Source organism: Manacus vitellinus, unplaced genomic scaffold (assembly GCF_001715985.3).
Source record: "Manacus vitellinus isolate BGI_N305 unplaced genomic scaffold, ASM171598v3 scaffold_5_pilon, whole genome shotgun sequence".
NCBI classification, from domain to species: Eukaryota; Metazoa; Chordata; class Aves; order Passeriformes; family Pipridae; genus Manacus; species Manacus vitellinus.
Genome location: NW_021940682.1, coordinates 16078409 through 16094472, shown reverse-complemented (window position 1 = coordinate 16094472; position 16064 = coordinate 16078409).

The following is a 16064-nucleotide window of genomic DNA, read 5'->3' as shown; positions in this document are numbered from 1 at the left end:
ACAAAGACTGGCCGACGATGATGACCTCTCTTGCTGTCTGAGAGGGTGGTTAGTGTTTGCTGTGTGCAGCCCCATGAGCCTCTTTTCTGCATACATCAAAAAACTAGCTGAAGCCACCCACAATGCTGGAGTACAAGGGCAAGAGCGTGTTGCGAATAATCATTTTGAAGTCCTGTGTCTAAGAAGTGATTTATTTATGAAGAGAAGCTGAATGAGAAATGCAGTCCTTCAGGTGGGAGCTCTGTAAAGAGAAGAGACTGACATCCTGACCCTGGCCACTGACAGGAGTTTTACATCAGTGAAGCTCTAGAATTGATGGGCCAGGCCCTGATCTCTGCATGAGGAGCTCACTCGGACTCAGCAGTGCAACAGTGCTTGACTGTGGCTGAGGATGATACAGAGAAGACAGAGCCAACCTCTTCCCAGAGCTTTTGCATAGCAAAACACAAGAGGAGGGGGTTGCAAGTTGTAAAATGGAATTACAGTACAATAAAAGGGGGGGGGGAATCACTGTGAGGGTGGGTAAACACTCTTATATCAGCCCATAGAGGTATTGGAATATCCATCCCTAAATACAGTGAAAATATAATTGGTCAGTCTGCCATGCTGTGGTCCTGAGAGAGACCCTGCAACACAAGCAGAGGTCACCCTGCAGAACCCTCCCCAGAGCTGACAGCTAATACAGACGAGAGCTCATTAAGCAAACGCCACACGGCAGATCGTCGGCAGAAGCACAACTCGAGCCTGCTGTTCGGTGCGGCGGGGTCCGCCTGTCCCGCGCTGTCCCTGCGCTGTCTCCTGTGGACTTTGCAGGGTCGCTCCCCTGGGCACCAGCTGCGTTCCATTTCTGAGGGGGCATCGCCACCGTGTGGGCACTTCCCGGAACTGCTGCTGCGGGAAGGGGCCTGGATTCAGGGTTTGCGAAGTTGGGATATTTCTCCTATTTTATTGCAAGGAGAAATAGAGTAAAAAGAGTTTTTCCCCACATCTAGAAGAACACCTGCATAACGTAAATCATTTACTTGTGCCCAAGGGCATTGTTCAGGGCCTTGTGCATGGCTGGACAACAGTCTGGTTAAAAGAAGCTGTGAACCTCATTTCTCCTGCTGTCCATTTCTGCTCCCAGAGCTGCAAGGGAGAAGAACGAGCAGTGAATGCCTCCTTTGCTGGCAGCTCCTGCCATTAGAAAGAAAGACAATACACAATACTAGCCTGAGGTGAAAAACCAGACTTGTTGACACTGACAAGGCCAAAACCTGTAGGTCTGATGTGCCTTACTTTTGTGCTCTTCCAGTGATGTGTGCACGTTGTGCATGTCCTTCAGTATGTCCCTGAACATTGGCCTTTGTATGTGTGTGCTGACTGACCCTGCCTTTTGTGCACAGCTGCCCCAATGTGTCCAAGATCGATTGGATTCTCTTTGTGTGAGATGGAGAATGACTCCGCATGTGCCCTACAGCCATGTCTGTCTCAGTATTAGAAATCCAGCTGACTGCCTCCTCCAAAGGGAATAAGTAATGAACTACTGATGAAAATGATTACCTAACATCCAAAAAAATAAGGCTAGCCAACCTGTAAAAAAAAAATCCCAGGAACCTGTTAATTTTCAAGAATAGGTCTGAGTAATTGCATAAAAAATGTGAAATGCAGCTTTTTCCTGGAAACTGGGCTCACTCCTTACAGTTTACCAACAAAGCTTGGATCAAAAGCGCTCAGTTTCCACGTACAGACATTTTTCCACCCCCAAATACACAATCCATGAAAAGTTTGACTCTGAGAGTTAAAACTCCCTTCTGCTTGTCTTTCATCATGTGTAATAAGGAGTCTGCAAGCAGATCACACGTTGCATGACTGGCTAGCTTCTTGGCACTCAGATGCATTCTGTGTACTGGGGCAGTGCTGAATCTCATGTTTCTGGCTGCTTTTCTGCTACTGTTTTCAGTGTCAACACAACTAACTCTGAGCTAACATCCTCCTTGATTGCTGTCCCTTGAGCCATGTTGTCCATTTCGGGGGCAACTTTCAGTGAGTAAGTGTGAGGATTTTATTCCCTGCCCACCACTCCACAGCCTACTTGCCTTGTCCCTGCCCCACTTCTGCTGGGTGCTCCAAACACCTGCAGTGGCCTCTCTGTGGTGCAGGTGGGAGACGGCCTTAATGAGGTGGAATAGGAGACTGCTTTCTCTGGGTATTTTAATTTTCCTTCCTCTGAAATTTCTTGCATTTAGGATTCTCAGAGATTTACCCAGAGGGAAGTTGGGTGAAATGGACAATGCTCTGTGGCATTTCCACATGCACCAAACACGTTTCAGTACCCCACAGATTTCTCCTCCTAGCCAAAGAGATAGATCTCAGGAGCATCTGTTCTTACCCACTGCTAAACACTGCTCAGTGCTGACCCCCCAGAAGGTACAACTGTTACCTCTATGAAAGCATTACTTGCAAAGGCAGTATTTGCAACCTGAAAAAAACAGCAACTTAAAGCCTAATAGGTTTTCTGAGACCTTGCGGGTGGAAAGCATGAGCCCTGGCTTGGTTGATGGGTTTTTATTCGTAAGGCAACTTTCAGCCTTTCCATACCAGAGGCATGACCACACACTATTGCACAGCCCGGGGTCACTGGTCTGGCAGGGTGCTATCAGACCTTGTGGTCCTTGGGATGAGCCCTTGGGGTGTTGAGCTCCACAATGGAATGGCAACAGGGCATGTGGGGGACCACATCTCATGAGCACTGGCAGAGTGAAGGGTGAGAAACAGGCAGAGACTTGCCCTCTTTATGCATAGGTCTAACATGCCCAATTACTCCATCCTCTCCTCACCTCCGCAATGTAAAAGACTCTTGTTGAGAGTGGTCATAATTCATGGTGAACACCCTGCCTCCCCCTTACTCCCTTCACACCCACTGCTCTCCATTTTCCTTCCAGAAAAAAATGTGTCTTTGATGAAATGAAATGGCTCAGTCAAAGAACCCCTCAAATGATTGGAGACCCCTGCAGTTGGCCACCCATGCCCACTTCCCAGCTCTATTTCTGGCCGAGTTTGGAGTTTAAGTGGGCTGACCTTGTGCCCTGATAGCCCTGGGGGTCAGTGATGAAAGCGGATGGAGGCTTCACAGTCAGGTCTCTTGTGTGTGACTCTTTTGTTCCCTGGACAAGGGTGTGCAATGCCTGAGACAGTGCTTAATTGTTCAGGGGCACTGCTTTACCCGTCATGCCGTTCCCCGGGTGGCCCCAGCCCTTCTCGCTCATGCGTGGGAGGGGGGCAGCTTCCCTACTCGGGGTAGGGAGGAGGAAGCAGAGTCTGCATTGCTCGACATAATTTCTGGCTGTTTATCAATCTGGGTAATAAATTTTGTGGAGTTCCTGAAAGCAGAAAGAGAAAGAAAGTAAAAAAAAAAAAAAAAAGAACTCCTCCCTGGCATTTTGTGACTCCTGCCTGTCACTGGGTGCATCCTCCATTGTCCTGCTGTGGAGGTGATGTTGTCACCTTGTCCCGGCCAGCTCCTGTGTATTCCATTGTATTCCATGGGATGCACCTTGTCACCAAGAACTCCCTCTGCCTTTCTGCAGGTGTTTAATGAGAAAAAGCAAAGTGTCAGGCCTGAGGCACTGGTCTTAGTCTGAGTGGAGGCAACGTGTTCACACCAGGGAGTGCAGAAGCTTTGCATTGGTATTGTGGAGGAACAAGCCCAGGGTTGGGTATGCTGAGACTCCTGGAAAGTTTTGCTGGACCTGAGCTGGGCACCACACCTGGCACTACTCTGAGGACATTCAGAGGAGTGGTGGGTTTTCTGTAGGTATGCTTGGGCAGGGGAAGGATGCTGGGCAACCTGTGGGCATGATGATAAAGAACTAAAGGTTTACAAAAGCCTTGCCTGATGGAGGTAGGTCAGCAGATCTCAGCACCTTGTACCACTCAATACCTCTTTGGCAGCCCCTTCAGCATCTTTCTTTTCATAGAAAGTCCTTCCTGTGCTTTACATCTTCATTACAGCTGGAGACTGGGGCAGGAGCCTCCACAGCAGGCCCTCCCCTCTACCATTTTGGGGAGTGACTGTGCAGAGGAAATGGATAAAAGGAGCCCAGGGTCAGGGTTTAATTACCCCATTGCGTGCAGAGACAAGTGATGAACAGAGACTGTCAGTGGGTCACCGATTAGCTGCCACAGAGCAGACAGAGAAGGGGGAGATGTGATGAGCCCCTGGGACAGACCAGTGCTGGGGAGAGCTGTGAGACATGGAGATGGCAGCTCGTTGCGGGAGACACTTTTTCTTTTAGTTGTTTCCCCAGTCTTTCATCCCACTCTTTGTCCCAGCTCCATCAGGAGCCCTGTGGGCTCAAAAGTCTCCTCTAAGGCCCTGGCTGCTTCACTGGTTTGGGATAAGTGGGGCTGGGGTTGCAGTCCCCTGGGGGAATGGAGAAGAAAGTGAGATGTCTCCTGCCAACTGTGCTGAGCTCTTGTCTCCCTGTGGAAAGGTGGTGAGGAAGGAGGGAGGGAGGGAAGAAGGGAAGGAGGAACAAACGGATGTGAGGGAAGGAAAGGGAGAAGGCTGAAGGAAATGGCTGCTGGCAGGTGAGGTGTAATACTCCTCTCTGTAGGTGTGAAGGTCTCCTGCAGAGAGATCAGCCCAACCAAAGTGGAAACCAGACTGACTGCCTGTCTTCAGCCACACTGCCTCACCACTGCCTCCTCTGGACACAGCTGAATGCCTCAGGTAATAAATCTATCTGGCATCTGCTGGCTCTGGGATGGAGAGAGATAAGGATTATTATCTTGGCAGATTTGGTGACCTGGTTTTGTGTAGCTGAACATAGAAGTAGCAAGTTTCAGCAAGTCTTAATTCTTCTGCTCCTAACCCCATAGGTATTTCCCCCTCCTTTCCTTCTCACTGTCATATCAATCCCTGTTCATCATTCCACCACATTGCCTCTGAGCCCAGGCTCCCTTTTCCTGCATTTTGACAACTCAGTCAACTCTACCCTGACCTTCCCTCAGTCCTGCCATACAATGTCACACCTAACCTTCTTCCACTAGTCTTCTTACCCTTGGTCTCATGACTCCTCTTTCTTCTCCTTTTCTCTAAAATCCCTCTACATATTCTCTTTTGGACTGTGACCTCCAGAGTCTACCTCCATTCACAGTTGCCCTCCAAGGTCCTGATTCCCATGTACCCTCTCCCTGCTACTTCTAACCTTTCTTCTAATCTTAATTCTCACTCATCCTCTTCCCCTCTTTCCTGTCCCCTTCACCCCTGATCTCCCAGGGTTGTTTGCATGAATCGTTTCTGGAATCATGAGATCATTGTTTTTTTCTGTCTCTGTCAGTGGGAACATCATATTAAGTAGCGTGGATAAGTGACCAGGGGCCATTGGGGTGACTCTGGCACCCCCTCTCCCCACCCTCCCTACCCCCTCTTCTTCTGTATCAAAGGAAGCTTTGTTGTCCAAAAGCAGAAAGAGAAAAGCAGATAAAAAGGCAGAACATGTGATCTCATTGGCTTTATTTAGCCATCTAGCTATCCCTCCTCTCTTTTCTTGATTCATCCCAAATTATCTAAGTAAGAATCCATAATCCATCCTTGGGCTTCTCATCTGTGAAGAGACGGTGGTAGATTTTTTTTCCAAGAGACTTCAACAGCTGACCTCTTGGTCTCCATGGGGTGCAAAGATGACCCTGACAGGGCTCTCTAGACAGTGTAATGCCTTTGACTGTAGTAGTGTTCACTTGGGGAGTGTGGGATCCCACCCTGTGAAGGAGAATTGAAATCAGGGAGAAGGAAAACCTTTTCCTTAAAGTTTCAGCATTGCTTAATGCGGGTTTCCAAGAGGATCCGGCAATGCATGGCTTCATCAGGGGCACTGCTTGGTGGGGAGGTTTATGTTTGTAGCATTAGATGCACAACATTTGAATTAATGAGTTTCCGGATTTTCCAGAGACTTGTTTTTTTGACAAGAGTAAAATTCTTCATCTCAGTGTCCTTCAGTTGTCCTTTGTGATGGAGATGATGATTGTTTATCTGCTATGGCTGACTGCACACTCCTGGCAAGCACTCTGTACATAGAGCTTCTGTGGGAGTGGTGGGGCACAGCTGGGATTGTAGTAAGGATCTCTGTGTCTGTATTGGGATTCATTCAGATGCTATCAAGCCAGGAGGCAGGAAGAAGGATTATTATATGTGCCTTAATTGTTACACATTAGATGAGTTTGAGGCTTTACAGTGAAAGCTGCTCTGCACGCTGTTTCAGAACAGATATGTTTGACTAAGCACAAATCTTTATTGTGGGCAGAGTCATATGAATATAAAGAGTTGGTCAGTGCATCGTTTTCATGATGTTTTAACCAGCTTGGTTAAAATCCACCAGACAAGAAGTCCTTCTAATGTGGGAATATAATGGCCCTTTTATCTGTATGGTCCATTCCCCTTCGCTACAGGAGTAAAAATTCTCCGCATAAGGCCTTACGTCCACAGCTTTGTATCTGTGTGTGCGGGATGTTGCTAAGGCTGAAATTTCATTATTGTTTCTAGGACCTTTCAAAACAGTTAAGGCACTGAATGGGAGAAGAGTGCAGAAAGCTTGGCAGATGGACCCAAGCAGCATATGCTGTGTTCACCTAAAGCATGACATGGACTGAAATGAGCTCAGGACAAGGGGTGGTCAGAGGAGTCAGGAGGATGAGTAGAGAAGGTGAGCAGAAAGGCAAGAGGATTTGCTTCAGGTGAGACTGAAGAATTTTATTTTTTGCAGAAGACAGTATCAGTGAAGTATATATCCAAATGCTGTAAAAGGCAGGGAGGTGGGAATGTGGCTAAGGAATTGTTTCTGTTGCAGAAAGGTCACTGTAGAAGTTGCAGTGACTTTGGTGTCATGTGATCTTATGCATATCTGTGTACGTGTGAGGTGACTCAGTGGAGCAGCATGTGCAAGGAGACTGTAGCTAGAAGGATGCCTATGGGAATGCCTGAGGTATAATTTCAATGGGGTGTGGGAAGACAATGTTCCTGGGGATTTGCCACAACTTTTCTGTGGTAGATCATGCACAAGAAGATTTACAACAATAGTGCAGAGAAACCATGGGACTCTACAACCCATCCAACAAAGAGTGATGGCTCCAGCTTACAAACAGCTGAATCAGTAAATGTGGAGGCAAGAAAGTGACTTTTTTGTACCTCCTATGTATTTTTTAATAAATACCAAGTTCCCATAAAAATCTAGACCTGCTGAAGCTGCCACTCGACTCCTGCCAGTTCTCGGTTCCTATCATTTAATTTTCCTGAAACAGACATCATGACTCAATTCACGAGACATTTCCATTAGCATGTTGGGCTGATTCAACTTATATCCTGCCATGTTGTGTCTGACTCATTTTTCCCCACGTCTAAGAAAACCCCGGGGGAAGGCAGAGGGCCCTTCACATAGATGCTCAAGGTCTCTATCAGATAATAAGGGAAGAAATATTTGCCATGACCAAGCTATGGCCATTTTTTGCCATTCCTTAGTCACTTGGCAGCCAATGGAGGGAAGAGGCGAGAGCAGGGTGGGGGAGAGTAAATGAGACAGGGAGATGAGAACAAAAGGTCCTTTTGTAGTAATGAGAGAGAGAAAAGGGAAAGCATCACCAAATGCCCAGAAGCCATGTTTGTAACAAGAGACCTATTCTCTCAGCTACTTGGAAAACAACTTGGAGTAAAAGGCCCTGGTTGAATTAACCCTTCATGGAGGCGATTTACTGAGCATGAGGGAAAGAGGCATGGCCATGGGAGGCATAGTCTGTGTGGTGAGGCAGCGGTCTTGGCTCTTGGGCAATTTAAAACAAGGTTTGGTTGTCTGGGAAAAGGATGTAGGGATGATGTTGGGTGGTTTGACCCTACCAAAGTTTTAAAATGTCAGATGTCCTTTCTTCATAGAAACCTTGGTTTTGGAAAAGATCACTGTAGAGATTTTTGCAGCATATGAAACGATTACTCTTTCCCATTGACATTTTTCCTAGGGATGCTGGCAGATAGGACTGTGGAGTAAGAAAAACACTGCCCAAAAAATAAATGGTTTACCACAGATTAATCTTGTCCCATCATGGCCTCTGTGAATTCAGTTTCTATTGCTGGCCTTCAAAAGGTCTGTTCTCACACATTTCATCTCTCTTGCTCATGTCTTAGTCCTCCCTTTGGCTGAGAAGAACAATTTTACTGGAATTAGGGTTTCTCTGTACAAATGAATTGAAGATAAGCCAAATCCTCCATTTCCAAAGAAACAACCATCTTTATTTAATAGTGAACTCTCTCCCTTCACCTCCTCCCTGTTCTTTATAAGGAGATTTCCTCTTTTATTGAGTGGATCTTCAGACGAAAGGAGACTTTTGTGATGATGGTACCAGAAAAAGTTCTACCCAAGGAAACAGGATCTGCACCTATATGAAGATGGTGGATATAGGCATAGGCTGTGTTAGTTTGAATACGAGCTTGCTTCTAGGTGCTCTACAAAACAGAAGAAGCAAGACAGACAGATCTGAAAGAAAAGCTTTTTCTACTTATAACAGTACAGAAGGGACAACACCCTACCTCTGGAGCCTCCTAACACAGTGCCAGGCAAAGGGGTGCGAAGAGCAGTCTGGAAATGGAAAGGCAGTTCTCCTCTCTGCTTCATTGTCTCACAAGGTCAAGAGCAGTGTCCACTCATCGTGGGTCACCCATCCCCCTTGGCCTGATGGCGCAGATGGGGAGGATGCAGTGGGTGCCCGTGGAGCCCGCAGTCAGGTGGGCTCTGAGCGGATGTGAGCTGCACACAGCTTTACAACTGTGCTTTCGTAAATAAGCGATCACATGGGCCTCGTGTGTGTCTGTTAGAGCAGCGGTTTGAAAACAACCAGGAAAATCATGTGGCAACAGAAATCTGCAGGCTCCCAGCCCTCCCCCACCATCTGACCTTCTCCCTCCCTTTCTTTTCTATCTCTCCCTCTGTCTTACTGAGATGGTAACCACAAAGGCTGGAGCTGAATTTTGCTCCTGCTAACCTCATCCAGGGCTTTGGGGTGTTTGTGTTGGCACTTGGTCTTAGAGTCCAACCTACCTGTGCTACTTAGACCACCTGTGCTGTGTAATGTTCCCTGCAGTCCTGCCAGGGAAATGTTCAAATTCAGTCTCCTAAAGGGATTGGAGGACATTTACCCAGAGGGGATACTAAATATGATTAAACTCATTGCTCAATGGGATTTTCACTATTGCATGTGTGAGTCTGGCAAAAATTGACTTTTTCTTGGCATTATGGTTTTAATACCTGATTGGCACTTACTGGAGTTACTGTAAGGTCAGAAGAGAGAGTTCTGGAGTTTGAAATGAGGTTTGAAAACTAAAAAACTTGAAGTTCTCCACTGCTGCCTCCTACAACTCATTCACAGTAGCACAGCAAGGCAGGAGTCTCAGAGCATTGAGATCTCAGCTGAGCTACAAGCAGGTGATGTTCTGTGTGGAGCAAGTGCTACTACACTGTCAGTTAATGCACATCTTTGAGCCTTGTCTCCATTCACAGCCTCCTAGGTCCTGGGTGCATATGGCTACCAACCTTGTTGAGTGCAAAGAGCTCATGGAGTCAGGAAAAAATAGAGGGATTTATTGGACTGTGCTAGGTGAGGCTCAACCTGTCCCACTGTCCTAGCACTTGGGTGGTGCTGTTGATTACACCTTATACCATACAATTCTCTAACTATCGATTCCTCCAAGCTGGCTTTTCCTGACTTAGAAGCTCAGGATCTTAGTCCACAGCCCATAACCTTTTCCTGTGCTACATGTTCCACCAAGTTCCACATGTTCCACATGTTCTCCTCTACCACAAAACCATAGGGAGCAAAGTGATGGACGTGTTCTGTGTAGTCTAGATTTGACTGGGTTTGCCTTAGACTGTGTTGAATTTGGATCTGAAAATGGGCCTGGTTTGGACTGAGTTAATATTTACAGCAGATGAGAGTGGGCTGATGGAAAGAATTTTACTGGATACAGTGCTGCTAAAATGGTGAGTGAATTTACTGTGGCTGTTTTAAAAGCCTTGTTTTGCTTATACCAGAACCTGTCACTCCACTTGGGAAGCAGTTTGCTGGACAGCTTTCTATGGATAGGAAAAAGATTATTCAACAAGTGTTGAAATGGGATTCTCAAAAAGTGACAAAAGTCTTTAATTCCTCAGTGTCCAGCTGCTCCAGGCTATCTCCTTCTCCCACAACCTGTGAGTGATTCATGCCAGAACATCTGAGTCTTCTTCCCAATCTAATGCACCAGACCAAATCTTTCATTACTCAGCATCTTAGCCTTAAAAAGGAAAATCTTCCCATCCCGGAATCATAGAATCATAGAACGGTTTGGTTTGGAAGGGACCCTAAAAATCCTCTATTCCCAACCTCCCCGCCATGGATGGGGATGCCACCCCAGTAGACAAGGTTGCTCAAAGCCCCACATAACCTGACCTTGAACAGTTCCAGAGATGGACAGGAATGGGTATCCGTGTTTGAAGTGCGAAAATAGAACCTGTAAACTTCTCACAGGACTTACATTTTGACTAGGTTTTCTTGATAGGACAAAATTTCATGCATTCTAATATGGTGTGTGTAACACATTGCCCCAGTGTTACTTATCAAGGGAATATAATAAATACTTCACTCGGACACAGGATTAAGCCCCAAACAAAGGAAAATTAAGACTGTTTCTAAATAAACAATGTCTCAACACAAAAGACTCTACCTGGAGGATCTGGCAACTCAGTCTAGGTGACAGTGCTGCCAAATCCCTTCCCTCCACACTTGTTCTGGCTCTGCTTTAAAAAAAAATACAAAGCAGAAAGAAATGTGTAGTGACGAATAGGAGATGTTGTGGTCCCGGGGAGAAGCAGAGCCTCATCTCTTTGCACAGTTAGCAGAATGGAGCAGGAGAGCGGAGGGTAGCACAGTGCTGTACAGCTGCAGGGCTGCTCACAACAGGGCAGAGCTCCCAGAGAATGTGCTCTTTGTTCCCTGCCTTTAAAGGGTAAGAGAAACACTTATGCATGGCAAATTAGCCCAAAAATGTATTTCTCTAAAACACCCGATTGTCTGGCCAGCTCTGCAGCTGCAGGGAAGTTCCAGCGAGAGAAGGGGGAGGCGGCGGGAAGGAGGAGGGAGGCAGGGAAGGAGGATATTGATGGCTGGGGGGGCAAGGCAAGATGATTGTGCGAACGAGGGAGAAATTCTCATGCCTTGATTCAAACAGAGCTGACCAGTGAGCCAGGGGACCCCTGACAGAGGGGCCACGTTGGTAGCCAGGGGACCACGGATACAGTGTTGTCCTCTGGGGGATAGGGAGAGGAGGGGACACGAGGCAGCTGTGCTGTGGGCAGCGTGGGAGCAGGCACTGGTGCAGCCGGTGGTGCCGGGGAGTTCTGCTGCCCGCCAGGTTCAGCTGTGCCATCTGGGCCGGGATGCTCAGCGAGCAGTGCCATGCTCCTCTAGTCACCGTGTCACACATCCCAGCAGGCTATGACTCCTTCCCTGCTCCTGAGCAAAGTGCACAATATTGAACTGTCTCAGAGGTACAGGGCCCGTGCTGTTCCCAAGAGGTGACACTTAGATTTAAAACATCCCAAATGTACCTCTTGATTAGGAAATTGATCTGGGCTTGTTAAGAATTTCCAGCTTAATGCTGATACCCGTTTAAAAACTCCCAGACTCTTTGGCAAGTGGTTCCTTGAACTTCCCTGGGGTTTGGGAAACAAAACCTAGTGGCAAAATTCTTGACAACTGCTCAGACTGTGAAGTTCATAGTGAGTGCCACAGTCCTGTCCCTACCCCAAGGGATGCCCCTGGAAGCAGTCAGGTCCACCATGAGCACAGCTGAGACCTCAGTGTCCAAGGAGTGTCTTTCACGTGGTCTGGGATGAGACATCCTCTTCGTGTACATGATGAGAATTTATTTTCTTTTCTATTACCTGCTTATGTGGAAGGAGAGGTGTTCCCTACTGCAAACTGCAGTGCTTTGCAGGCACAGCCTTGAGACAACCTGACTCATCCTCATCACTGCCCACTGAATGCTTTTAAGGGCATCTGCAGTGTGATCCTGATGCTGCCTGCAGGGAGAGCAGCTCAGGCTAGACTTTGCCTTTGAGGACACTCAGGGGTGCACTTGCTTGCTATAGATCCAGGTCCCAGTGCTCTGTCCTTTCTGTCACATGTCATGACCTACTCTGGGCCGACACTAACTTCTCCTTCAAAGCCACAAGTGCCACCTGCTATGAGGGCTGATGAGATTGAGAGATGGCCTTAGGTTGGGCAAAGCTTAGACTGCCCATGGGAAAAAAGAGAGCCATGAGAGTCTCAGAGGGGATTTGGCTTTAATACATTCCTGTGACTGTCCAGCACAGGTGAAGGGTTGATATTGCCACCAGTTCAAGTTGGCATAGGCAAACCATACTCTGTTTCCAGTTTGCTGTTATACTCATCATGAGACTAAATTTTTTCAAGGAAAACCCTGTAACTCTCTGAGTTTTTAATGTAGAAGTCCTATGAAGTCCCCTCTCACTGGACTAGAGGAAGAGAAGGACAAGTGGACCTGAATGTTTTATCTGAGCAAGTAGTGATACTGACTGATGCTGGGAATTATTTACAGAATCATGGAATGGGTCAGGTTGGAAGGGACCACAGGAGGTCACCTGGTCCAACCTTGCTGCTCAAGCAGGGTCATACTGGAGCATGTTTCATAGGATTGCATCCAGATGGTTCTTGAACTCTAATGAGGGAGACTCCACAAACTGTCTTGGCCACCTGTTCCAGCACGCGGTGACCTGCACAGTAAAGAAGTTCTTCCCCATATTCAGGTGGAACTTCCTGTGCATCAGTTTCTGCCCATTGCCTCTTGTCCTGTTGCTTAGACAACTGCCTATTCATTCTTTGAATCTTGCCTATTCATTCTTTCTTTTCAGAGGAAGATGCTTTAGCTGACACTGGGTATGGAAGTACCTGCTGGATATGGAGCAGGATCTGACTGGGGGAAGCCAGAATCAGGTTTGATAATTTCTTATAGCGAAGAAGATCATCAGGCTTCTGTTGAAGAGGTGTGATGGGCAGAAGAGGAGGTGGGGAGCTGAACCACTTTTTAAATGAGGCGTTGGGAAGCTGCTGGCAGCTGTACAATCTGTCATCACTACCTTGCATATCTCTTTGTGGCCAATTCACTCTCTCATTTTATGTTTACGTGGGAGAAGAAAGTATGAAAAATGTTAGCTTTAATTAAGTCAGCAATATTACTTAGTTTTGACACACTTCATTTTCCACTTGGGTGAAAAGGGGTCCCTCGGCATCCACTGCTATATATCCATGTGATGAGGGATAGTCTGTCCTGTTCCCTCCTCTCAGCCCTTCACATCCCTGCCACTCCTCACATGTTGCTTTAGAAACACCCTGAGCTGCAGCTGCACAAACATCTGTGGCCACATTAAATGAACTGAAGCCTCTCATTTTTAAGGCCATAGAGGTACAGCTGTGCCAGTGCTGGGCTTTACACCTGACCTGCAGGGGGTAGGTGGCACGGACTGATGGCAGGCCTGCCATGAGTTCCGAGATCACCTGTGCCAAGGTGGGACTCAGGGAAATCAAGAACCCAACCACACTCCAGCACTTTGTGGAGACCCTGAGAACTCCCAAGAATGGCAAGGATGTGGCATCATCTGAATGTGGGAATGACTGGTACTAGGGAAGCAATTATTAGTAAATAATTTACCAAGAAATGGGACTTCAGAGAAATGAAACCAGTTGCAAATCCAGACATAATCCAACAAGCACTTTTGACTGGAAAGCGAGTGTGGGACATAAATTTTTAAAATATCAAAACATTTCATTTCAAGGCAATTTTCCTGAATTATTCTTTTCTAAATGCCAAAATGCTGTGAATGGACATTTTCAAAGTGAATTTCTGACATTTCATTTCAAGCTGGCATTTTGCATTTAAAACTTGACCCAGATTGAAAGATGAGAGGTCAGACACAAGAGCCTAATAACCACAAAATAAAACCTGCTATTTCAAGTTCAGCAGAATGTTTCAATCTCTGAGTCATGCCATTTGAAATAAAAAATAAAAAATCACCACAGAGCTCCTGCGTGTCCAGGTCAACATGCCCCTATGTGACACCTCTGAGGTGGTGGAGTCACTGGAGCAGAAACAGACGGTGTGATGGGGCAAAAAACCAGCCAGCAGTGGCCTGAAATGAACTAGAAAGTGCCCTTGAGCATCCCAGACAGAATTTCACTCTTTTATCAATAAATTTCACTTTGATCTCAATAAGGCTGTTTATGGTGGAATATGCACCTCTTAGGGATGTTTGTGTATGTTCAGCTTCATGGGTAGCAACAGACATGGCAATGACGAGCAAAGCCCCTGTGGCTGTGGTGATTTTACCCATGCTGTCACCTAGCTTTAGTCAAAGTGGCAAGCAAAGCGTAATCACCTTCCAGCAATCCCTGGAAGCACTGCCCCACTGATCCCCATGAAAATCAGTGCAGGTCTTCATGGTCATGTGTCCATGGGCTGCTGCAGGGGAAAAAATGCAAGTGTAAGCAAGGTCTGGGCACAAGAAAATCTCTGCTAATTTGGGAAGTGGCCCTGTTACTTACTATAATGGGTGGGTAGGTTGGGGGACAATAACCAAGCAAGATGAAGGACACGGACAATGCTTTGAGAACACTGTGCCTCCCAATTGCCAACTGTAGGAAGGCAGGTTCAGTCTTGAGGGACGTGAGGATTAGCCTTCCTTCCCCTTCCCCACTGGCCCCAGCTCCTCACTCCCACTGCCCCATCCTCTCTGCCATGCACACGTGGTCCCAGCTGGCCATGAATAGAGTTGGCACGAGTGGGCCCAGCCTGAGCCACTGGGGATCACGACTCTCGACCTGAATAAGAAGCATAAAGGCACAGAGCAGCCCCGTCGCGGCTCTGTCCCGACCCATCCTCCCCAGCTGCAACAGCATCCGCTGTGGGCCCAGACCAGCCATTCTTACCACGTCCTTCTGTGCCGTTTGTCTTTCTCTCCCTCTCTTGCCTCCCCCCCACCCCCGCCTCTTTTTTTTTTTTTAATCCCCTTTTTTTCGAACATATCATTAAAGGAGCAACAAAAAAGATGGGACAATACAGCCATTGATGAACTGCTCTCGTCCTCCAGTCCCGATCCCCCCCACTCCCTCCCTCCCCTTCTCTGGTGCGTGCCAACACTCTTTCCACCCGCCCAGGGCTGGAGCCAGCGCCAAACAACCTCTGCTAATAAACAAGAGGAACCAGATAAACCAGGAACACAATAGAGGGATTTGTTGCACTTTAGTGATGGTGGGAACAATGTCAACTCCGTGGCGCAGCTGCATGGACCCCCTCCCATCCTCTCCCCCCAACGCCTTGTGCCCCCCGTGTATTTGCAGCCCAACACTGTGATTTATGAAAGGCCAAAGGTCATCATGCATTAAAGGGCTTCTTTCTTGCATCATTTATTAACCCCTCTATGACAAGGCACACTCATTGTGGTAGTGGTGGTGGTGGTGCTACAGGGAGTGGGGCAGGAGTCTATCCCGGTGGCACTATGGATCTTTCGGAGGATGCTGAGATGCCGGGCTAGTGCTTAAGACTGGTTATACACTAACCTGGTTGTGGGGAGAGAAGGGGAGGCTTTGGTGGGATACGTTTTGGCCAGCAAAATCTACTCATGCACTCCAGCATGGTTCTGTTTGCATTTCATGCAGGTCACCGTCTGCCCGACCTACACTTACTGCCAGGCTGGTAAGCTCAAGTTGCAGTCTGTGCTCACACCTGGAGCTGACACAAGGGCTGCCCTGAAGGCCCTCTAGTCCACATGGTAGAGCTGACCACATTGCATTGTCAGAGCCTCGAGTCTGTGCTACCACACGTTGTCACATAGCTGCCCGTGATGTGGCCAGGTAGAGAAGAGGCAGGGGGTCATGGTGTAGGATGGATCACTCCAAAGTCTCCTTCTCAGGACAGTAGAGATGTGGCCAAAGTCTCTTCTTTTCTCTCCAGAGCTGGTTGTCATTACAGGCAATGCTGCAGTGTC